Raw genomic sequence first — 24,844 nt, forward strand, 5'->3', positions numbered from 1 at the left:
TGTGCAGTTGTCGGCATCACCAGCAGATGGGCGGCCTTTGCGTGGCACATCTTGGCTTAGGAGAACAGACATTAGTAGACAAATGCTGCTCGTGTAGATTTAGGCATTGGCTCAACAGATACTTATTAATGAGTTTGTAAAATGAATGAAGTGATTTTGATACTTGAAGGGAAACAGCTTACAGAATGTGCTGGCAAAGGAGAACTCAAGCTTAAAACAAAAACTGAGATTTTGGAAAACATGTCATTGCCCCCGTGAAGTTGACAAATTTTTAATTCATAAAGTCAACTTCCTGACGGAATTGCTGGTGATGTTAATTTATACAGATTATCCAAGATGGTGGTGGAAACATAAGCATTTGGAAGCCATCCACACGATCAAATGCACGTCGTGCAGAGGTAACCACCTACTCCACGTACAGGGCAGACTAGTGCACTGTAACCCAGTAGACACACACACACACACACACACACACACACACACACACACACACACACGATTTCTTGTTCCGCATTCTAAAACCATCATCTGCTGCATTCTAGCATAGAATCAAGAGAATCCAGGATATAGTGAAGTATTATGTAAGCATATCTAACCTCTCCCATCTGAAATATTAGTTGTCAAAGGCAACTGAAATATTTTAGCCATTTCTAGCTATATATCTGTGAAAAGGTAGATTTTCTTTATATCCTGAATCAAATCATTGTATGGCCACAGACTGACTGCAATAGCAGGTACAAGAGTGGAGCAATCCTCTATTAAGACAGGAAGCAAAGAGGTTTTCAAAAATGTAAATCAAAGTCTCTTGTCTAGTTGGAATACAGTTATTTTTCATAAAATGGTATGTTTACTTAGAATAATTTATTCCAAATGCAATGTATCCTTTTAATTTAATTTTCTGTTTTAACATGGCTAAGTACCACTTTATAAGACTCACAAAGTCAAGAACTATTTTGTATTTTCATTGGTTCTCAAAAAATGTAAAAGTTTTATTGGGCAGATGTGTTTCAGATATGTTGAACTAGTAAGTGGTCCAGCTTGTGATGTGCTATGGAGATGTAGCTGGTGAAAGCATGGTACTACCCAGTTTGATTGATCTTCTCCCAAGGAGCTATGACAGAGATAGATAGATAGATAGATAGATAGATAGATAGATAGATAGATAGATACATAGATACATAGATACATAGATAGATGATAGATAGATAGATAGATAGATAGATAGATAGATAGATAGATAGATAGATGTCAACTTGAGAGAAACAGGTTTGGGTGGAAGGAGTAGGAAAAAAAGAATTGTTCTTGAGATACATGATGGGTATGCTAGTTCATAATGTAAGTAGGAAATTGGATTTGAAGTATCTACTTTAATTCCTAACGTAGCTAAATATCAGTAGATAAAACTCATAGAACTGAGAACTGTTTGCGAGAAGGGGAAGAGGTAAGTTGAGATATAGTAAATATGGAAGCCCTTAACATCCTGGTGACAAAAGCCAGGAGCCTGGCAGTGAGTGTGGGTAAAGACAGCAGCACACCCAAGGCTGGACCCTAAGACACAGAGATGGGCAGAGGACCAGCGCACCACAGATAGCGCAAAGGAGCACAGGAGTGGCAGATGAGAAGCCAGGACAGGGACATCATGGCGGGAGCAGGAAGCTCAGCCAAAGGACGCCAAGAAGCTGGGTCCCACCGGAGGACTCAAGTGTGCACTTGGCAAGAGGAAGCTCTTGGGAGACCCTAACACAAAGCAGGTTTTTTTGTTAACAAGAATCCTGCTTAAACAGGTTAGGGAGGGGGAGAAAGGGCAGTAAGTGTATACAAGTCTTCTGAGGATTTTCCTTCAGAGCAGGAGTAGGGAAGCAGTGAGCATCTGGAGCAAGCTAAGAGGGATTTTAAGTTGAAAGGTATGTTATACAGGCTCATTTGACAATGGAAATGGTGAGAGAGAGGGAGGGAGGGAGGAATGGAGAGAGAGAGAGACTGAAGGTAAATTTAGGAAGAAATTGCCTAAATGAGGGAGAATATGGGATAGGATATAGAGCTTGGAGAACAGTGATTAATTCTAGATAGACATAGGAGGGGGAGCATCAGAGAGGCCCAAGAGTGGGACAGATCCTTTCTACACCCTCAGTGAGAGAGCCCGCTACAGCTGAAGGAGCACAGAAGGGTTTTAACCCTTTTCTGTTCTTAATAACCCAGTCCACATACAAAAGGAGAAAGGTTTGTTATAGCTCATAGTTTGGGTTCAAAGTCACAGGGCAACATCTTTATGATGATAAATGATGTCACTTGTCGGGGTGAATGTGAAGAATTCAGCCAAATGGCTCTGCCAACATAACCCATAAATCCATTCATCTCACAAGTGGATTCATCCATTCATGAGGGCAGGATTTGGTTACCAAAGATCCTGCGTGATTTCTGCCCCCACCTTTAATATTATATGCAGAGATTATTCTAACCTGAGTTTCAGTTCAATCAGGACAAGCCAGAGCCTAAATTCTGGATTTGTTTGCTGTTTGTTTTCCCTTGCTTGGGTCCAGCGAGTGAAAGGTGACATTCTTCCTCTGAGCAGTGCCAGAGTGTCTGCTGATAACCAGTTTGTGCCATGATGCCCTCTGTCTGATCCTGCCAGGCTGCTCTGCAAAAGCCTGAAGGGAAACAAAGGTTAAGCAAAAAGGGCCTTGGGATTTTTTTTTTTTTTTGGTTGTTCCCTTTCAGCAATAAATCTCTGATGGGATGTTTCCTGATCTCCCTTACATGTCTATCAACAGAAGAAATTGTTTTGGAGTTTGAGCGTCTAAATTTTCCACATATGACTCTAGGGACTAGAGGATATATGGGCTATGATTCGTTCCCAGAAAATACTGTTCATCTGAAATATTATCATCAGTGATAATAACTACCAACCATTCCCTTCTGTGATGGCTCATTGTATGTCAGCTTGACACAAGCTACAGTCATCAAATAAGAGGCATCAAATTAAGAAAATGCATTCGTAAGATTGGGCTGTAAGCAGACAAGCCTATGGGGCATTTAATTGTTAATGATTGATGGGGAAGGCCCAGGCCATTGTGAGTAGGGCCACCCCGGGCTGGTGGTACCCAGTTGTATAAGAAAGCAGGCTGAGCAAGCCATGAGGAGCAAGCCAGTAAGCAGCACCCCTCCTGGCCTCCGCATCAGCTCCTGCCTCCAGGTCCCTGCCATGCTTGAGTTCCTGCCTTGACTTCCTTCATTGATGAACAGTGGTGTGGAAGCATGAGCCAAATAAACCCTTCCCTCCCTAAGTCGCTTTTGGCCATGGTGTTTCATCACAGCAATAGTAACCCTATCTAAGACACCTTCTGTAGCTCAAGTTAGTGACACATGACTAACTCTGTGTCATCTCAAGACATGTCCCAGGTGAGGGGGTGGTTTAAGAAAAAAAGGAAGTGAACTGTGTCTGGTTTCAATATGAGCAGGACTTGTGCGAGTCCTTGGGTCCCATGGACAGGACCCTGCATAGAACAGAGATCCTGAAGTCTGCTCCCTCATTAAACAGCCTTCAGTGTTAGAGACTTCTCAGCAAGAGAGGGAAGAAAAAACGCTAAGTGTTTTTCCAGCCTTTCCTCTCAGAATATGCCGAGCAGATTCCACACAGTGTGCACACCAACCAGCTCCTGAAGGGTATTGTTTCCTGGGTTCATTTTCACCCTGACTGCCTACTGCTTCGTATGCCTAGTGTGGGTTCATCATAGAAAGAAAAATCCTTTGAGTAAAAGTGTCTTTCATGTGCTCGTTTGCCAGGGAGTGAATAAACAGAGAAAGAAAAAAAGGAAAGAAAGAAAAAAAATCAAGGGCTCAGACCTGAGCAAGTTGGCGTTTGATAATAGAAATGTGTCAAGATGTACCGTCGTACTGTCAACCCTTCCAGAATGAAAGGCACAAATGGAATGCAGGAAACAGGGTGAAGTAGCTCTGAGTGAAAGGGCTTGGGAGGGTCTCTCACCCACAAGCACAGTCCATGTTAGTGTTGTGATGGAGCCTCCCAGAAATGCTGAGGAGACTGTGGTTGGCATTTACAGACCATTCTGTGATAGACCATTCTGTCTGCTCCTCACCGTTAGGATTACTCTTGCGTTTAAGGTCACATTTTGAGATATGTTGCTCATAACTTTGTTTTTTGTTTAAAGCTTAACTTTTCCAAAGACAGTAGCCTGATGGAGTGGTCGTGAAAGGACTCGGGGTGCCTGGAGTGACAGTTGAAGGAAGTCACACAGAGGAGACAGGTAGAAAGAAAACGTGCTGCCGTGCTTGGGCACTTCTCAGTATGGAGTATGTAGGTGTCATTCTTGTGTCTTCCCTGGAGCACAGACCAGTTCTTTTAGGGTAGCACGAGGCAGACTTGCCTCTGAGAAAACGCTATAATGATGTACGCAAGGCATTGTGCACAGAGTCTTCCAAGATGAACTTGGCTGTCTGGGAGGTGGTGGTATCACTGTACTCATTGGCAGCGCTCAGTCAGAGCCAGCCATTTGCTGTTCAGTCCATAGTAGAGATTGCACCAGACAACTCCCAGAATGCTCCCATTTTGGGTAGGGTTTATTCTTGGAAATGTAGACTTCCTTTTCATTAACTGCTGACTTGATTGAAGTCGTGAGGACAGACGCATGTGCTCTGCACTGGGGCATCCATGCCTTGCTGCTTTTGCTGTTGGAGGATAATTCGATGGGATAAATATCATTCAACTGCTTTAGATGTTTGGGTGAAACTTTGGCTTCAAACAAGAGCTGTTCTCATGCCCTGTCTTTGTCTAAAGAAAGAAAAGAAAACTGCATTGAGCCTAGGTAGAGGCCACAAGCCCTGACCTGTTTTCCTTTCCCTTCTGAAGTCTGTTGTTCAGGTAAGGAGCCAGGAGAGGAACAGAAAGCATAAAGGTTGTTGCAGGGAATGGTAACCCTGAGAGAAACTGTTGCTATGGTCCAGGGGCCAACCTGAGGTAGGCTGGAGCCAATTAGTTCAAAGCTTTGAGTCCCAAATTTAGGATGTAAGGTCTAAATGCCGGGCTTTCAAAGTGTGTTTTGATGACTAAAGATAGGAAAATTGCCCTTTCCTTGTCATCTGTCCTTATTCAGTGGTAACTGGAGAATTGCCACCCTTACAGATAGATTAAAAAATTGCAAATCAAGAAGCAGCGCAGAGTGGGTGTGTCGTGTAAGTTTTAAGACGGCCCGGACCGCTGTGCACCCGTGTACTGCTGCTTAACCTCTGTTGCAGCCCAGCCTTATGGTTGGTGTTCTGTTTCCATGCCTGCTTTGCTCGTTGCTTTTGGTTTGGTTCCCTACTGGTTCCACCAAGTTGTCAGAGGAGCCTGCTGCTGAACATGCTGAACATGTCAGTGCATACGGAGGGAAGAAACCGCAGAGGTGAAGGCGGCAGAGAGGGTCAATGTCTGCAGCCTGGCAACTCGTGTCCACCGAGTCTGCCCCTGCCCCGCCCTTGTGTACCTGGATCTGTACACATCTGCTTCTTGTTCGTAGGCCTCAGGCACAAGCCCAGTCAGTTGGCCCCTGTGTGGTATGATTAAATATTAAATTGTTACAAATAAATCTCACAAGCCGATTGTCTGAGCTATGTCTGTAGTCTTTCTGCCTTGGTGTGAGTGTTCAGAGGCCGGAAGACAGGGTTGAATTTATACTACGCAAGAATTCGGAGTTCTAACTAGAGACTTGGTAGCGTGGGAACCGATATACAACAGCTTCTGCTCTCCTCTTTCCCACCCTCAGCTGTCCTGCGTGCTGGAGGACTCCCAGGCCACTGAGCCAACGTCTCACCACCTCTCTGGTGGCAGCTGCCCTGGTTGTTTGCTTGCCCCTGAGGAAAGACTAAGGAGACAGGTGTTCACAGACCTTTGAGTCTTTCTTGGGACCCCTGGGAGAAAATTCTGGGGCACTGAAGGTAGAGAATAATCAAGAATTCAAGGAGGGACAGGTACAAGGGGCTCTCTGGTCTGGCTGAAGTGGAACTGCCCTTCTTGCCAGGGTATGAAGGCCTGTCTGCCTGTGGACATTTATAGGAATGTCCCCTTCCTCCAGGACAGCACATACACAGCCTTTGCCTTGACTCGAGTGACCAGAATGAGTTTGGTCCATGCTGCAGAAAGGTTGTCATGCTAAGACAGGCGTCAGTGTTGTGGGTGCTGCAGAGACAGATGTTGTTGGTGTGGTCAGAATCTTTGTGCCCTCCTGTTGATACCCTCATCTCCAGGCTTTGCCCCATTCCCTGCTGCACAGGCCACTTGTCCCATAACTCTAACACAAGGTCTGGACAAGGAACCTGATGGTTTTCTGTGACTGCCACCGAGCTTCACCTTTGTCTCCTCTAGAACAAGCAATCTCAAAAAAGTATGAGGAATTATAACTTTTTGTTTTTAGAAATAATATCAGAGGACCTCTGAGACTTGAGAATTGTGTGGGTGCAGATGAAAGGTCACTGGGTCATCCCCCCTTTGCTACCTTCCCATCGACCATGTCACTTAGCCCCTCTACCTACTCCTATCTAGAAAAATGGAGGCTAGTGCCTGCTTCCGGTTATTCGTTACTCCAGCTGGGTTTTCAGGACAGAGTTTTCGGTACCTACGTGAAGTGCAGTCACTCTTTGCCATCAAGTGCCCTGCCAACAGAAGTTCATTTAACTCTCCAAGAGCTTTGAAAAGAATATTACCAAGAAACACGATTGAGATTTCCCCAAGTTGACAGAAAAGCATGAAATCTGTTTCTAGCAGATGTTCCCTCTGATCCCCAAATGTAAACATGTTTGCAAGACGGTAGTGAGACAACCTGTTTACACAATGAAGTACTGAAAAAAAGCAAACAAGAAAAGCATCACCCAGAGCAGTCATTGTGATCAAAGAGCCGACGATTATTAGGGTGTAAAGGGAACTGATGACTCAACCTAGCACCACCGCGGTCTCCAGATTTCAGTTTCGTAACAGACTTTCTTTTCAGGAATATTCTTCATTTACACACAAATCCGATTTTCTTTCTAAAATGTTTTTCGATTTTTGTCAAACCGAAATTCTAGGATCTCTTCAAAAGATGACTCTGATACCCAGATTATACTCAGACTAGAGTCCCGCGGATGCGTCTTGGCATGGAGACCACGGGCGCGGGGGTTTGCTGCTGGGATCTTGTACCGGGGGCAAGAGATGGTCTCCCAAGTGTAGGCCGGTGGCTTGATCTGCTCCTACCGAGCCCCAGCTAGTCAGAGACAGCACAGAAACTCTCAGACCGCGTGTGGTAGAAAATAACTCTCTGAATCAATCAAAGTGTGATATTTTGATGCTTTCATACGCCTGGGTGTTCTGGGCAGCTGCATCCTCAGGTCGGTGACTCACATATCAAAGGTGTAAAGCAGCTCTGAGTTATGGCTGGCTGAAGCAAAGCGTGTCTGGTATGAAATGATTATCATTTGTCCCACACATGGCGGTTTTTGTGGAAATAACCACCATTGCCCTTCAAAATGAGGTGCCTGGGGACAGAGCCCCAGGTTGTTGGGGAGAAGGAAGTACCTCAGCAGAGGTGTCTATGGGGGAGCACGTCCGGACACTAGAACAGTTCTGGATGGCTTTACCTGGACCTCAGTTAGAGTGCAGTTTCTCCAGGAAGGAAACTGAAATTCTTTTATTTTGAGAATGGTGAGGCGCTCTCAAAGTATGGTACTCCTCACCTGCTTACGTCATATAAATAGACAAGGGGACTGTGACCTCGACTCTCTGTATAACATCACTCTATGGGAAAGAGGGTCGTGTTTCACCGTGGACTTACCCTTCTCGTCATTATGGGGGCTGCCAGCAGAGAGATATGCTGCCAGAGCTATGCCCAGAGAAGGGACAGCACCTGCTGGGGTGGGGGGGGCGAGCAGTGTGAGCTCTTAGCAGCTATAGTGCAGTTTAAGCTCTGGGTTGTTGGGCTAAACTTTTCCTGTGCTTCAGAATACTAAAAGCTATTTAAAACTCTAACCCACCCCCCAAAAAATTGGACCTGCAATAAGCTATTTGAATTAACAGCCAAGATCAGCAAGTTTATAGGGTTAAAATACAACATCCATGAGCCAGAGGAGTGCTTAGAAGGTGAATGTGTTTGCAACACAAACCTAAAGGCTTCAGTCTCATCCCTGGAGCCCATGGTGGAAGGAGAGAACCAATATCTCCACACGCACGCCCACACTTACATACAGACACATGCCATCCACAAGCATGTACATTCAGCATGGACTAATTGAAAAAGTTAACATGCAAATATTAATTTTATTTCTATATGCTAACAGTGAAATTCTGAAATGAAAATGAAGAAAATTTCATTTACAGTAACATCAAAAATAATGAAATACTTAGGAACATATTTAAGGAAAAAAGCAAGTATGGTGGGGATACGTAGTCTCAGAACTTGGAAGGCAGAGATAGGTAGACCTCAAGTTTGAATCCACATTAGGAGTTTTGGACCAGCTTGAGGAATATAGTGACACCCTATCTAAAAAATAAATAAATGAATAAATAAACAAACAAACAAAAAGATAAAGGAAAGAACACAACATTTGAACACCAAAAACTATAGAACACTATGGAAATTATGAAAACTTAAATAATGGAAAGACATCCAATATTCATAAATCAGAAGACACACTTGGATAACAGTTCTACTCAAACTGTACATATTCAAGGCAATCACCATCAAAATTTCAGTTGGCTTTTTTGCAGGAATTCACAGGCTGGTTTTAGAATTCATATGGAAATATCTCGGAATAGCTCGATCTTGAAGAACAAAGTTGGAGGGCTCACGCTTCCTTATTTAGTACACACTACAGAGCCACTTCAACAGACATCACAGTACTCCGTCCTACACCACACAGAATGATTAACTCGGTACAGCCAAATGCAGAAACTCTGAAACTCCTAGGAGAAACAGACTATCCGGGCAAGGTATGTAGCTAGAGAAAGGATGATCTCAAACTGAAGACTAGCTACATAGGAAGTTCTAGCTCCATCAGGGCATGAAACACTGTCTCTAAAACCAACAGGAGACAAACCTTAACACATGAGCCTTGTGGTGCAATCTAGACCTAAACTATAGTACACTCTATTAAGTACTTTTCTATTTCTATGATAAAACACTGTGACCAAGGCAACTTACAGGAGAAGGAGTTTATTTGGACTTCTGGTTCCAGAGGGTTAAAAGTCCACCCTGGTGAGGAAGCCTAGAAGCAAGGACTATGCATGGCAGCTGGAGCTGAGTGCCCACACCTTGACCAGCAAGCACAGAGCAGAGAGCACGAACTAGAAAAAGCCCACCTCCAGTGACATATGCCTCCAACAAGGCTATACTTCCTAAGCCTCCACCAACAGCACCACCAACTGGGATCAAACTCTCAACTGCTTAGGGGTATGGGAGACATTTCTAATTTAAATGAGAATATATACCATCACATCTGCATTCAGCAGATTGTCATTTATCTATTAAAGGTAATGAAGGATCATTGCACTCTGCATCCTAAGTGAACTTTGAAAGCAACATGATGCATAAAAGTCAGCCAAGCAGCAAAGGCCACATAGCATATGAAAGATGCAGGATAGGGCAAGTGTGTCTGGACAGAAACCAGCTTACTGTTTGCCAAAGGCTAAGGAAGGAGTAAGAAAAGATCAGTCAATGGCTATAGAGTTCCTTCTGGCTGTGATAGGTATTATATATTTGATATTAAATAGTAGTGAGGGTTGCGCACTCTGGATATTCTAAAAACTGCTGGATCATATATGTCAAAAGTTGTGAATTTCACAGCATATGAATTGTATCTCGGTAAACCTGTGGAGAAACACTGAAAACTCGACATAAATAGACTTGGCTTCTGGGGTACTGGGTTTTGTTTTGTTTTTTTAAGTGCTGGGACTCATCTGTGGAGAATTAGAAAGGAAAGAAAGAAGCACCGCCATTGGCTGGCTGCACTCTGGTCTTAGAAGCTGGATGTGTGTCCTGCAAATTGAGATTGGCTCCCTGGGTTCTTTTCAGCTACAGAAAATGAGCCTTCATTGCATTACCTGGACAGTTGGTTAACTGCTCTCCCAATTGACCGCTTCTCTATCTACTTCACCACCTTGCTTCTGGAGAAGAAACCCTAGCCTGGACTGAACAGAGGTAGCCACACTTGGTGGTCACAGTGAGCAGGTGGCTAACTCTCAAGGAACAACATATGAAAGGCTAAATGATACTTTAGGGCAGAAAACAAAAGAATTGAATTCAAAGAGGGAGGTTGTTACTGTTGTTTTTGTTTGTTGGTTTGAATTCAGTTTAATTTTTTTAAATGGTGGAAAGGCTCAAAAAGAAAAGTGACAGGAAGTTAGGTAGGATCTAAGATGACAGCGGTAGAGTGGAGAACATCAGGCAGAACAACATACCGTAGACTGTGCAGAGGACTGGGTGTTGCCAAAGCTGTCTGCTAGCTTGTGGCAGCCGTGTTAACAATGTGCTTGATCAGGAGCCAGGTGGTGACATTCCTAACGCCAAACCAGTGCTGAGGGAAAAGGTGCAGAAGGAAAGCACCTCGAGATGTCCCGGAGACTCAGGTAGTGCCTGGCCCAGGAACAATGTGAACTCTTGTTCTTTTACAGGAGATTTTAATCTGGAGTTCACAGCTGCACAGAGGACCCCTAATAGACTTGGAAAGGTCCTTGAACCTTTGATTGCCACATGGAGAGTTTTGTGAGTTTTATTTTTTTAAGAGGAAGGAGTCATCAGGTTGCAGAAGGACCTTTGATAGGAAATATGTTAAACATTATTTTGGAGTGCCAGGCTAATTTTCTGGCTGTGTGATACATGACACTGAATGGTCTGGCACTCCCAATTTTTGGAATAAAAATGAATTCTTAGTGAATGATCTCACTGCCTGCAGGCAGTTTGATTCTGCCCTGGCATTTGATAGGACTTGTTAGGGGATTAGGTAAGGCAGGATATTGGTACATTTGAGGTCATTAAACCGAGAAAGGAAGAAAAATACTCTACTTGATAAATATATTGTGGAATTGAACTAAATGCTGAATGGCTAAGGGATATTCTTTATGTTCTTTGTCAACACTTTGAAACCCTGCTTAAAAACAAACCAATGACAAAAACAGCTCCATCTAGACGCAGCATGTTGGGAAAACAAGCTGACTTTCCAAAAATACTGCCCTTTCAGAGACCTGGAAGGCTGGGATGCCCTGGCTGCTTGATGCTTGCAAACATGGTTATAACCAGCATATGACCTAGAGAAACACCCAAAGCTCCTGATGCCAGCATTCCCACAGCCCTAGTGTCAGGTGCCAAAAAGCAAAGAAGGGTGTGTCACTTAGAACCTGATCTATAGGAAAGAGTTTATGTACAACAAAGCACAACAATCAAAGTGTCTTTTCCTTCAGGCTCTTGCTGTAAGTCTTTGGTCTTATTTTTGGTTTTGACCATTAAAAAAATATTCATTCCCTTTCATTATATCATATAGATATATAAAAGGTATGTTCTGCCACTAAAGTGTTTATCTAAAATGATTAAAATGGTAAATTGTAAGTTATAGATACTTACTATAAAAAAAAACATAGATAGGATAAAATCTTGTGTGAAAAGAGGTCTATGCATGAGAACTGTCCATTCAGAATCTTGTAGTGAGCAATCTAACCCAGAGAGATCCTGCGGACCCTACAAACCAGAGGAAAATCGAAAAAAAGATCAGTTTCTGTGACGATGGTAGTGAGCCCAGTGATAAATCCTAGTTGGTAAAATAGGAGCAAGGAGGGGCATATTGACACGAGATGTGAAGGTGGAACTGACAGCCTTTACTGAGGGCCTAGATGTTAGTGAGGAGCGAAGATAATTCCTGGGTTTTCTGCTGGAGTGGTTAGGTTCACGGAAACATCTGCTATTGAGGTGGTGCCTCCCTTAGACGCTGCTTGCTCACCTGTCTTTAAAGCTCTTGGCAAGACTTCTTGCAGCCTTCCTTGCTTCAGTGGCCACCATTGTGTGGACCCCAGCTTGTCACAGGGTCGGCTCAGGAGCTCACTGTGAGTGTGGGGTCAGCATCTGCACCTCGGTAACCTGGATGGCACAGAGGCAGCTCAATCTGCGGATGAAGCGAAGAGGCATGTGCAGCTCTGCAGGAAGGAGGGGGACTTTGCAGGACCTGTCTGTCTTCTGGGAGATGGCAGAGGTCCTAGAAGACTGGAGATCTTAGAGGTCACAACCTGAGCAAGTACTGAAGCTACAGAAAGAGTTAAGACATCATTGGCGCCCCTCCAAGAAAGCTTTCCTCCCTAAGTTGACAGAAGGCCCCACGAGTCCTGCCCACTTGCAGCCCTGGTGAGCTTGGGCTCTGGCTATGTGGTGTATTAGTCGTGAAGTCAGCCGGGCACGAATACCCCTAATGCCTTCTGAGAACGAACTGCAGACATTTTCTGCACTCGCATTGCTGGGGCTGCTGATCTCCTTCAGATTCTGGATCTCAGGATGAGGTAGCTGTTGTGGGTTTTCACTGTGAAATGCAGCAACCCGGGACCAACACCATATGCTCACAGTCACCGCCAGAGAGACCTCTGAGAGCAAGATGGTACCACAGGGGGAGGGCACAAGACACAGCTGTAAGTTCTAGTGTGCTTCACAGCGCATGTGCCCTAACGAAGCGATCTGGTTTGTACAGACTCTCATAGCGCCTGCCGCTTTGCCGCCTTGCTTTGCTGTTTTACTGGTGTGCACAGGGCATATTTCCTCATATTACTTCCCCAGGCCAGTAGAAGAAGACACAAAAACTACAAAATCTATAATCCAAACATCTTCTCATAAGTGGATGCTTAAAATCTGTTTAAAAGATAACTTTTAAATTCATATCTCTAATTTCCAAAATTTAACACCAAGTTGACCCGTCATTTTTTAAAGCTTTTCTGGCTACAAAATAGTGACCCATTTATTAGACTTTCTTGATATAAGTAAGGCTTTGGAACTATTCTAAACATGTTTGTCAATGAACCTATAACTAACATTTTAGCAGAAATTTTTGTGATCTATGTGAGAGTTGACGTTTTATAGTAGAAAATAGTCTCTAAATGTAATTTTTATCTTCGGAATTTAGCTTTGAACTTTTGTTTTCTGACGGTTATCCATTCTCTCGGCACCCAGCACTGGAGTGGGAAATGTGTGAGTGTGTCCTGTGTACATGCGGGTTGATACTGATATTAGCCCTAAAAAAAAAAAAAAAAAAAAAAAAAAACAAATCAGTAGACTGATTTTGGACAGAAGTGGTATCCTGAAACCAGAAAACTCACCTTGGCCAACTATAATCTTCCATGTAGTGTCCCTGCTGAGGAAACTCCTGCTGTTTTAGGTAGCGAGTCTTTCACTTTCTAAGATAACATTGATGAAGGGGAGCGAATGCGCCTGAAAACTTATTCCCATAGCATGGTGCCACTATGCTTGCTGGTTAGCCAGTGTGTGTTCAGGCTCAGCACGAACGTGTTCCGACGTACTGAATACTTTATTTTCTGCTCTTTGTGTTACCCTGCATCCCTTGAAGGTGGGCAGAAGCAATTAGCAATTAACGCTAGGAGGATGCCAGAGGAGTGATGCGGAAAGTGAGACAAGCCCTGAGCTACCTTTCTGCTTCAAAGAAGTGATTCTGCTGGTGTGAGATCCATGGTGTGGGTGAAGGTGCCTCCACCTGTACTCTGCTGGGAAAAGTAGCTCATCGCCTCCTATTAAACCCACTAAGAGCGTCTTAGCTAAGAGTTGAGCTGTCGGGGATAAAGAATGCAATCAGCCTCACCTATACAACTTTCCAGAAAACCAAATCGTTTCACAGCTAATTGGTACAAATGTTCCCTTGCCCACTGTTTACAGCTGGAGACCCACTTGAACATTTTTATGACTGTTTATGTAATTAAAAACCATTTACTTTTCCTACCTTAAGAATGCAGGTCCTGAGGACTCTTTCTTTTAAGTAAATTTTAGATTATGCAAGAGGGAATTATGTACAGATAATTTCCCACATTTGCAGTATGCTACTTTGTTTGGAAATGAATGACTAGAAACCATTCACATCTCTACTTCTGAACTTCCCCGGGTTCTCTTAACAGTAAATAAGAAGAAATGAAAAAGGACTGCTGTCATGCTTGGTATAGCTGTACCGTAGCACGTCACCCACCTTTTCCTAAGAGCTGTCCAGCGAGCCACCTCATGTGTGAGGTCCTCAGATATCAGTCTAGTTAGAAATTGCCATTAAGGAATGAAGCCTTTATGGTTCTCTAGTCTTGAGAGACGAGAACAGTTTACAGAGCTTCCTGGCTGAATTTAGGCATTACATGCTATCCTGTGGGTCATGGGGCCTGAAAGATCTCCAAAAAAAAAGAAGTGTCCTATATCTGTTGACTATCTACATTTGGCTATTTAAATTTAACTTAATTTAAGACCAGCCCTCCATTCTTACCAGCTAGACTCCAGGTACCTGGTAGCCACACTGAGGCTGCTTGTTGTCCTGTGCAAATGCTGAGGTTTCCATTTTCATAGAGACCTAAAGTAGTGGCCCCAGGACTTTTAAGAACGTCATTTATGACCCTAGCATATACGTAACACAAAAGGCCTCTTTACCGTATCTGCTTGAGACTGGTAGGCAAAGAGCAATCAGATTGCGGCGAGCAAGACACCATTCGGCCATATCAGTTTGTTTGGCTAAAGCAGCTGTTAAAGTGGTAAAGTGTCTGAGTTAACAAAAAACTCAGTATTCTAGGCTCTCCACTGTCTTCTGAGGATTTAGAGGCACTGGCCATTTCCCTAAGGTGCCTAGTCCCGTATTCAGCCCAAGCAAAATGAGTAAGCTAGTGTCTGTCCCATCCTAGAAGGTAACGGGGCCCTCAGGCTGCTGCCCCACCACTGTGGTCCTCAGATTGGTGGCGGGTGCTTTTGGTTTCTTGGTGCCTTGAGTCTGAGGAGGGGCTGCTTTCTAAGCATCATTTCAAAGACTCATGTATCACTGTTATGGCCATGTACCAAATGACAGAACCATCAGCCTCAAGAAGACCTTAAAAGTCATTTCATGGGAAGGGGCATGGGGGAAGTGGGTAGGAAGGTGGGAGTGGGAGGGGAGGAGGAGTGAGGTTATGATTAGGATGTGAAATGAACAAATAAGTTGATGAAGAAAAAATTAAATAAAATATTGTCACAAAGAAAAAAAAAAGAATCATTTCATGTCCCCAAGAAATCAAGACCCAGAGATTCACTCAGTTAGTTTGTGGCCAACTGAGAAATACAACACTTAATCTGGTATGTATGTATGTATGCACATATGTATATATTCACTTATTTATTGGCTATCTCTTCATGTGTTTTTCCTTCGATGTAAAATGGGGATTGATATCATATACCTGCCAACAATGTTAATAAAAGGCAAGATTGTGATTTTAACATTAACTGTAGGTCTTATAATTTGCAAAACTAAAAACCCACATATATATGTATATATATATATTCACATATGTACATATGGATTTTCCACCTCATTTAATCCTAAATAGAACCTGTGTGAAGTGGTAGGCTCAGAGGCAGAGCACCTGCCCGCATAGCAGAGACACTGTGACACAGAGCGCTGTCTCTCAGGACTTAGGAACTAGGAACTCTTGTACATGTACGGTAATAGAGCCATGTGGCATTGCTAGTTTTTGGCCTGTGGCATTTTGCAGTTCAGGAGTTAGCGATATTGAAAGTTATTGCTTTACCCAAGCAATGCATTTTTTTTTTTTTTTACACTTTGATAATCTGCCAGTTGCACAGACTTTGGTTCAGCATGGACGGCTTTGAAGTATATTTTTAAAATGAGAGAATCCAGATTTGTAATTAGGTTTGCAAATGCTAGTTGTACAGTTTCAGCATCTGAAGAGCTTCTGCTAAGTGTTCCTGCTACTAGTGGCAATTTTGTTTTTTATTCCCTCTCCGTCCCTAAGCAATTAGGAGAAACAAAGTCTGCTCTTTGAGGAGCATTTCCTCTGCAGTTCATATTTTGTACCCTACAAGCTTGGGGAACTCACAGAATTAACTATGTACCTGATCATGTCAAACGAAAACCTTTTCTAAGCCATGCACCCACCTAGGCTCCTGAGTATCTGGAGCAAGCTTCCCAAATTATAAAGGAAACCACAGTGAACAAATAGTCCACTTCTAATAGATCTTTGTTCTTTCAGGGTTTTTTTTTAATAGGACAACTAAAACTTTTATGTAAGATTGCTGGAAGAGATGAATTTAGTTCACTCTCAGAATAAAATTGAAAGTACTCACACCCCGACTTCTCAAATCTTAGCCATGTTATTGTAAGTGCTGGACAAGGAGTCGAGTTTATAGATAAAGCTAAAGTTGTTCCATTGCAGAAACATTGGGGGCAGGAGAGCTGGTCCTCCCCAGGGAAGAGCACACCAGCTGGTTCCCCGTGGCAAATGGACAACCCTGAAAACATAAATAAAGGTAGCATTAGACAGACTGAACAGGTTGGAGCTAGGAACACGTATGCATAGACATACATGTGTACACATGCAGTCACATTTAGGGGAACAAATGTGGCCATGAACCTAAAGGAGATTTTCGAGGGGTATGTGGGAGGGCTTGGAGGGAGGAACGAGAAGAAAGAAATGTTCTAATTAAATTATAATCTCAAAAAAATTAATAATATTTTAGGGAAAAGAGTACTGGCTGTGCCTCCAAAGGACCCATGTTTAGCTCTCAGCACCTACTTCCTGGCTCACAACCATCTGTAATTCAGTCTCAGGATCTGACACCATCTTTTGGCTTCCACAGGCAATCCACACAGTGGGCTTTATGCACATGGACATTCAAGCAAACATTTATATATATAAAATAATAATATATAAAACCTCAAAAAAAGTAAAGAAAAAAAACTTGTCAGACACCCTTGACATCACATCATCTATCTGGTAATCGTTTTTCTAGGGTCCCAAAGAATGGTCAGAAAGTGAGGTGGCCTGATACTCAGGTGGCTTTTTGGTGTCATGTCCACTGATAATGAAGGACTACAACTGATAACTCCACATTTGAAGTATTATACCATTACAGAGATAGTTAAAAGTATGCTTTAACAACTGTAGCAACTTGGGGGAATGCTCAGTAATTAAATAAATTATGAAAAAAATCTCCCAAGTATGTTTGTGAATCTGAAAATAATACTGGTCCACAATCCAATTTTAAATCCAACAGTTCTGTGTGTGAGTTTGTGTGTGTGTGTGTGTGTGTGTGTGAGAGAGAGAGAGAGAGAGAGAGAGAGAGCGCTTCTTTGGTAGAAAAACCTGGTCTGAATTAATGTGAGGCGTATTTTGTCCCAATTAATGAGTAAACCTCTATTTTTACATAGAAACATTGAACTTCCTTAACTGTGGAGTGCTTAACTTAGATAATAAGAGGGGTTGCACACATATAAGGCTAAATAGTGCTAGTTGCATCCTATCCCATCAAAGCAAAACTAAATCTGAACAGTGTAGTGTATCCAACCCCAGGAATTGTGCACAAAGAGGCTGTGGGCCTAACCAGCAGAACATCCGTAGTCACCTACTGGCCAAGTTTACCATTGGTCATTATTTTCCTCCTTATGTTCTTACCTATTTTTTTATATGCTCTACAACAAACTTCAGCTCATCATCAGGGAAGAGAAAACAAATATTTCTAATTTTATAGATGAAAGCCAGATAAAGGATCTGCGGTTGGGCTAAAGGCAGCCAAGTCATACTGACTTGAAAATGGACACATTTAAGACATCATTGTCAGTCAGAATTCACAAGTTAATCATTTGTTATAATCCCTTCTGGTTAGGACACCCACATAGGTCTGTAAACTGGGGCGTTTGAATTTGTTAAAGAAAACCTTCCGAGATGGAACAGGACGTAATGGGACGACGGGATATTAGCCACCTCTGCCTGAGAAGGGAGGCTTGTCGGCAGGAAGCACCTGGAGAAGAGGTCTTCCACCGGAGTAAAGCCCAGCTATTGGTGCCTGGGGAATCTGTCTTACTCTGTTCCTGTGGTCCAGTCAAGAGGAATGCCAGAAGCACGGTGGGGTACTGGATCGTCCATAGGTTGGAAAGCGGGTATGAAGCAGCAGGCTGGGGTCACACAAGCAGCGCTCACTCTGGTAATGCACTTTTCCTTTGCATCTAGGTGGACACTCACTGATCTCTCACAAGGCTGCCTCGCCGAGCTGGGGGGTCCATGTCTGAATGGATTGCTGTAGCCTTCTCATCTCTTCCTCTGCCCAGTGCCCGGCATCCTAAGACCCGAAGCCAGGACAGGATCTGGGGAAATTATCTGTAAGTTTTTACTGAGATTCCTTTTCTTTAACTTAACAAGGGTGAACATGAGGTGACAATACCAATAACCCAAACACACACACAAGAGCTACCTTCCCTCGACAGAACATTCTGAGAATTGTAAATGAGGCGAGAAACTGGGGCTGAAATCCCTATTGTTACTGTGTCTTTAGCTTGGCGGTTCTTAAGCTTTAGCTTGTCAGAATCACACAGGCAGTTCTGAGCCAGTAGATCTCGTGCCAGCCAGCAACCTGCTTTACCAGCGGTTTCCAGTGACACCGACGTGGTTGCTCCAAGGCCCTCACTTTGAGAATCACTGCTTTAACTCAAGTGTGTTAGAGGAGCAAATGGTGAAGGTGGGAAACTATCTGCTTTAATATTAAATACATGAAGATGTAGAGCCTGTACTTACCGCATGGACACATATCTCAGAAAACAGCACGACATGCTGGCTTTCTTCCTATGGAGCTGGCCGTTCTTTGCCCTTGGTCAGGTTAAGATAATGGTGCAGCGATTAGCTTGAAGCAGTGGTCGTAGTCCCTTGACAGGTGTGCATGTCATGTGTGATAGGTCAAAAGGGAAGGTCTTTCCTCCTGGGTTGGAGACTCTGTTACTCCTTTTCAAAGTGAATCTTTATAGTAGCACCCCGCCCTGCTACACTGAAAGGTAGTGTCATCTACAAAAGATGCAGGAAAGGAGGCACATCTCCAGTAAACAGCCCCGCAGCAAGGCTCAGATTTTATGGGTTGCCAAGGCCATGGTACTGCCTTACTTTGAGGTCAGTGTTACTGTGTTAGCTTCCAAAAGGCTAGCTGCTTACCTGCCAGAAACAGTTTACTCTGTGCTTAAAAAAAAAAAAGGAAATCATGAAATTTGCAAGTGAATGGTGGGAACTAGGAAAGATCATCCTGAGTGGGATAACCCAGAAGCAGAAAGACACAAATGATATATACTCACTTATAAGAGGATATTAGCATATAAAATAGGATAAATATACTAAAATCTATAACCCTAAAGAAGCTAAACAGTAAAGAGGACTCTAGGGAAGATGCTTAATCCTCATTCAGAAGTGCAAATAGGATAGACATCGGAAGTAGAAGACAAGGGACAAGACAGGAGCCTTCCACAAAGGACCTCTGAAAGAATCTATCCACCAGGATATTGAAGGAGATACTGAGACTCATACCCAAACTTTGGGCAGAGTGCCAGAATCCTTATGGCAGAAGAGAGATAGAAAGCCCTGGCGGGGGGGGACTGCAGCGGGTTTACAAAGTGAATAAATCGTAATGATAGATAAATCAATAAATAAAATTAAGAGATTGGCTAAACAGATGTTCCCTTGGATACACGTAAGTGGACATACAGATCTACACACGTCTGTGAGCATAGTGTGTGTTGCTGAGCTTCCAATGTAGAAATGTTAAGCATTTTTTTTTATTTCGTTGAATAAATTCGACTGAAAAATTGTAATAATGAGGAAACATCTGAGAAATTGCTGAGCACTTTAAATTTGTGCTATAGCACTATGATTTATAACATTTTACTTGGATGTGGTAAATGTCGTCACTCAAAGTAGCACATGGGCTTTGCACTGATTTTATTATAACCCGTCAGGACTGAGAGTGGTTACTGTTAATTAATCAATTGCCACCCAACCACGTTTTGCTAAAGGAAACGGGTCAGACATGTTTAGTGTTGTTGCTCATTTGGGGTACCCGGGGTTGTCGGCTCATGCGGCCCGTACGTAGACTAGTGGCTGCCCTGAGCAGGGGCAGAGGAGTGCGGGGGACTTGCCGTTTAGCGGGTACAGTGCATGGATTGCAAAGGTTATGTTTTCGTAGTTAATGGTGATGTCAGTTGCACAAAAATGTCCATGTTCTTACTATCACCAACGTGTGCGTTTGAAAATTATTAAAACAGTATATATTATGTTATATTTCAACATAATTTTAAAAAACAACTAAATAGCAGAGCTCACCCTTCCTTCCAAGAACACTAGTTCTCGAGAGTGAAATCACAGGTGGAGAGGGGGCAGTGGCACCCTGCCCTCTCCTCTTGCCACCTTTTGCTCAGCCCCCAAGTGGAGCAGGGGCAGAGGCTCAACCGCACGATGGAGTCCTTAATGGAGGAAAGCCACACCTCTCCAAACCCAGCGAAGGAGTTTGCCAAGAACGGTGATAGTTTCTACCAAAGTCTGCATGGCGTGCCGGAAACTGCCCCTGCCTCGCTCAGATGAGAGGAAGTGTGCAGTGAGGCTGCTCCGGTTCCCGGAGAGGCTGCTGGGCCAATGTCATGGAGTTGCGTGTCTGACGGTGGGCATGTGAGAAAAGGCAGGGGAGGAGGACCGGCCTCCACCCAGGCACTGTACTGAGAAGAGGACCAGGCATTATTAGGCCCGTCAGAACAGGACAGGGACTGACCAGCCTGCAGTCCCGTGGGAAGCGCTGGATTAGTCCCCCACCTCTGCTTCTCTTGCTTCTCGTTTTTTATTGTTCCTAGAAAGCAGGCCGGGAAGCGCAGCCAGCAGATTCCCATTGGAACTAGTAGCATCTTTTCTTCAGATCTGTGGTTATCTTCAGACTTTATCCCTGGGGGCTGACCATGTGTATGTATACACACTCATAAACGCGGAACTTCGGCTTACAGAAATGGATTACCCAGAATAAAGAGTCAACGAAATCTTGAAATTCAAGGCTAGCACCTAGCAGTCAGTCCCCTCATCCTCACACCATACTTTCCCATCCTTCTTGGCAGTCAACTCTGTGTTTCACTTAGGTCCTACAGACCATGGCAAAGCTACAAAGGTTTTTTGACTCAAATGTTATGGAGGGAAAACAGTAAAACCAAAGTTTATAGTAGAAAGGAGAAGCCAGTGAGTGTAAGGAGGAAGAAACTAAGGACAGATTCACTTCTGATACCCCCCTGGACCTGCCAGCACCTGAACTTGAGCTAGTGAGGAGGTCCTGCACCCCATAAGGTCAGATGACATAATTTCAGAGGCACGTCGGTACATTTCCCCAGAAGAGACCAGCCAACCAGATGTTACCCAGACAGAATGACATGGAGAACCCTCGGAGCCCTCCCTGTCGGCCAGCCTGACTCTTAGGGTCAGATGTGCCTGACTGCAGACGCTGACGCGTTTACTGGAACGTTTGCCACCTGAAACCTAAAAAGGCAGGCCCTGGACTAGCTGGCCTTCCGACTCCCCACCCCAGCCCTTCTCCATCACACCCCAACAGCCCACTTCTCTTTTCAGAGATCAAGGCTTGGAAGACAGGTGGCTCTGGAGGGTGCGGGTAAGGCGTACCCTAAGGGGGCTGTGACTTCAGCCTCTTACACGGTGAATCACTCAGAAGAGCTAAATGTGTTAGAATTGTGGACGTGGAACCTTCTTTGGAAGGACCTTCAACAGAAAGCACCTGCTCCCTTTCCTTAGGCAGAATACTGAAGCCTCTTCAGTCCTCTAGTCTAAGCTTTCCCTGCACTATCACAGATAGATTGGCACAGGGCAGAAAACGGCATCGTGTGCTTTCAGTCATGTTCCTAAGAAACAGTGTCACTTCCAGAGCCAAGGGTTGGATCTTCTGCGTGTGCTTTAGGAATAATCTGTAAGCTCTGATGAAATCACTGACAGGAGTGGTGTCTGAGCCAGCCCCACGAACCTGTGTATTTAGCTTCTGTGGTCATTGAAGATCATCACACTGGAGACAGTTCTGTTGGTGTGTTTTTCGGGCAATGTTTGGTTTTATTGTTTCTAACAGACTCAGCTCAGTTCACAGTTATCCTCTATTCATGGAACCATCAGGATTAATTAATTTTTTTTGCATGCATGCTAATGGTAAGGGGAGGGGATATTGCTGGCATGGAGATACGTGTTAACATGTTAATCAGAACCTCCGGAGTCTTCTCTCTTAGTCTCCAGAGAAGTTGATCTGTACTGCACGGCAAAGCTCCTTGCCAAGCCTTGGCCTTAGCCACATAAATGCTTTAACCATTTACTCCAATGGCCTCCAACCTGCTGGGTGCTAAGGCAGTGACTTTGTGGATGCAGCTGACACTAGTGAAATGAGACTCTTACAGGGGAACTCAGGGTTCCCTCTCATGGGCTGTTAGTCACATGAATAAAAGAATTTTAAATGGACTCTGGGAGCCAGCAAGATGGCTCAGCAGTTAAAAGACGCTCGCCACCTGCCATCCTCAGTTTGATGCTGGGACCTGCGTGATGGAAGAAAGAACTAACTCCTGCAAGGTGCCCTTTGACTTCCGCCCCTGAACCGTGGCGTACATTTAAACATGAATGCAGCACCCACGCACACGCACACACGTGCACACACAATAAGTAGAAATTTTTAAAAACAGACTCAGAAGGAAGCTAAAGTACCTCATTTTATTAGAGTCGAGAGGGAAACAGCTGGGCAGGCAAGCTGTGACTCTGAAGTCGCTAGGAGGAAGATGGTGGAAAATAGAGAAATCCATGCCTTCTTAAGATCCGAGGGAGTCTCTGTGTCCAGCATTGGCAGTGGGGGAGGAGGGATGTCAGAAAAAGTGAGGATGTCTAAAAGGTCGGTGAAAGCATTCCCAAGACAAGGAGAGGCCACGGAGCGAGGGGAAAGCCCCCAAAGCGTCAGGCCACGAGGTATGTGGCCTTTTGCAGGACATTTTCGTAGTACTCACCTCCCGCATTTGTATTTCACAGGCTTATTTTGCACATTTTCTTTCTTAGATGAAACTCTGGTGACAAAGGGCTGCGTTCGTATGTTAATATTAGTGTGGCAGGGTTAGCGTATACTCTCCTCAGATCAGAGCCTCACCTTAAGGGCGTGGTGGCAGCTTGCCCTTCTAGGAACCCCATTCAACCCATCACAACAGGGCCTGGTGTCTGCAGCCGGTGTGGAGAAAACTGCAAAGAATGGGAATGCTGAGGGGCCCTCCTGCTCTTCCTCCCCAGAGCTGGGGAGCTCTGCAAGCCACAGGGTTATGCAAGCCCTTGGTTGTTGATTGGAAACCTTTGTGTCTAGATGATTTTTCCCGTACTCTACACCTAAGTGACATCCAGTCAGATGATTAAGTGAGTCCTAGTATTAACTATTGTAATTTCTAGAAAAAGCCAGAATCCGAAAAAGAATTGTTTCCTTTGGCAAAGCAGAGGTAACTTTGTATCCATTTTTGCAAAAGTAAAGTCCTGTTGACTTAACAGGAGATTCACTCGTCGGCCAGTTTTATCATGTAGGTCTCAGTGTGCACTCACACAGCGTGAACACTGTTGCCCTCCTTAAGCGGTCCATCATCGGCTGAACTGTCTGTGGGCACATGTTTATTCTACATGATCTGTGAACTCACAGAAAAGAATAAAAACAAATGTCCCTTCTAATCTAGCTACAATGATATAACTTAGCTATGCTAGGTACTTTTGTGTATTTTTCCAAACTGTTTTCAACCAACAAGTTCATGAGCAATGCTCTTCAGCAATTATACTATGTGGCACTTGGAAATAGCAGCACAATTAGACATCATCTTATAGAACAAAGCCTGCATTTTTATTTTTTCCTCCAAGTTCTGTTACTCAGTCTCACACAGACACGTGTGGACTTATCATTATCTTTACCAGGAGGAAGCGCCTCTCACCCATCCTTCTCATTCCTACACTCAATTAAAATAAAAGAAACATGTCGGATGCACTTGGGACACCTTTGCAGCTCCTAGGATCATAAAAGAAAGATTTGCTTCTGTACACATGACTTTGGTGCTAGGTCCACTGACAGTGACTGCTTGCTTTGAAAGTCGTAGTGCCCAGTAAGCCACGTTGGTGGGCACAGGGAAGGCTGACTTCCCCCTTCCTCATCCCTAATCCAAGCAAGACAGACTCCCGTAAAACCCTCACCCCATCCAAGTGCCTGCCTCCTCCTGTTCTAAACCAGAGTTTTCACTCAGCTTTGTCGCCCTCCCCATAGACCACCGGGACCTAGTGTGCAGCTCTGCTAGCCCTTACTGCCCTGTAGGGGGCTTCCTCTTAGGGTTGGGGTGACTCCGAAAGCTCAGCCAGGGTTAAGGGGGCTAAAACACTGAGAGAAAATTCAGGTGAGGCCTAAAGGGTTGCTTAACGCTGCTGAGCAGCGCCATCCCCACCCCTTATCTTAGTATCTGGTACAAGCAGCTGCTGGAAGCAATTTGGATTACAAAATGGGTCTTTGGAGATGTTTACCGTTCCCTCTATAAGACAGGAAGTTCCTTGAAAAGGTAGACTTCTTTGCACCCTTCCAGATCCTCTGTGTCCTTTGTGGAACAAAGACTCTGTTGATTAGCGTGGATATTTCTGTGGCCATCTGGGGCAGGGGAATGAATGCATGCATTCCACTTGATCTATTTTGCCGTCTACACCCAGCAATTGATGGCACTGCTGTAAATATCCTCAGTTGTGTTTGATATCAGCTTGGGTACAGGTGTGGGGAAGTAGCATAGAGTACCTTGATTCCCCCTCCCCCTCTCCATCCCCTCCCCCCCC

The 24,844-nt window shown here is 44.2% G+C and overlaps 1 protein-coding gene across 1 annotated transcript in view; it reads left to right on the forward strand.

Annotated features, from left to right (window-relative positions):
- Nucleotides 1–24,844, forward strand: part of Bach2 (BTB domain and CNC homolog 2) — a 332,975-nt gene that overhangs the window by 163,986 nt on the left and 144,145 nt on the right. Inside the window, exon 3 of the mRNA XM_055599432.1 lies at nucleotides 18,194–18,342. The gene's annotated coding sequence lies outside the window, so the exon portion shown is untranslated. The remainder of the gene's footprint in view (nucleotides 1–18,193; nucleotides 18,343–24,844) is intronic.

The sequence above is a fragment of the Psammomys obesus genome, unplaced genomic scaffold, assembly GCF_907164565.1.
Source record: "Psammomys obesus unplaced genomic scaffold, mPsaObe1.curated_primary_1811, whole genome shotgun sequence".
Taxonomy (NCBI): Eukaryota; Metazoa; Chordata; class Mammalia; order Rodentia; family Muridae; genus Psammomys; species Psammomys obesus.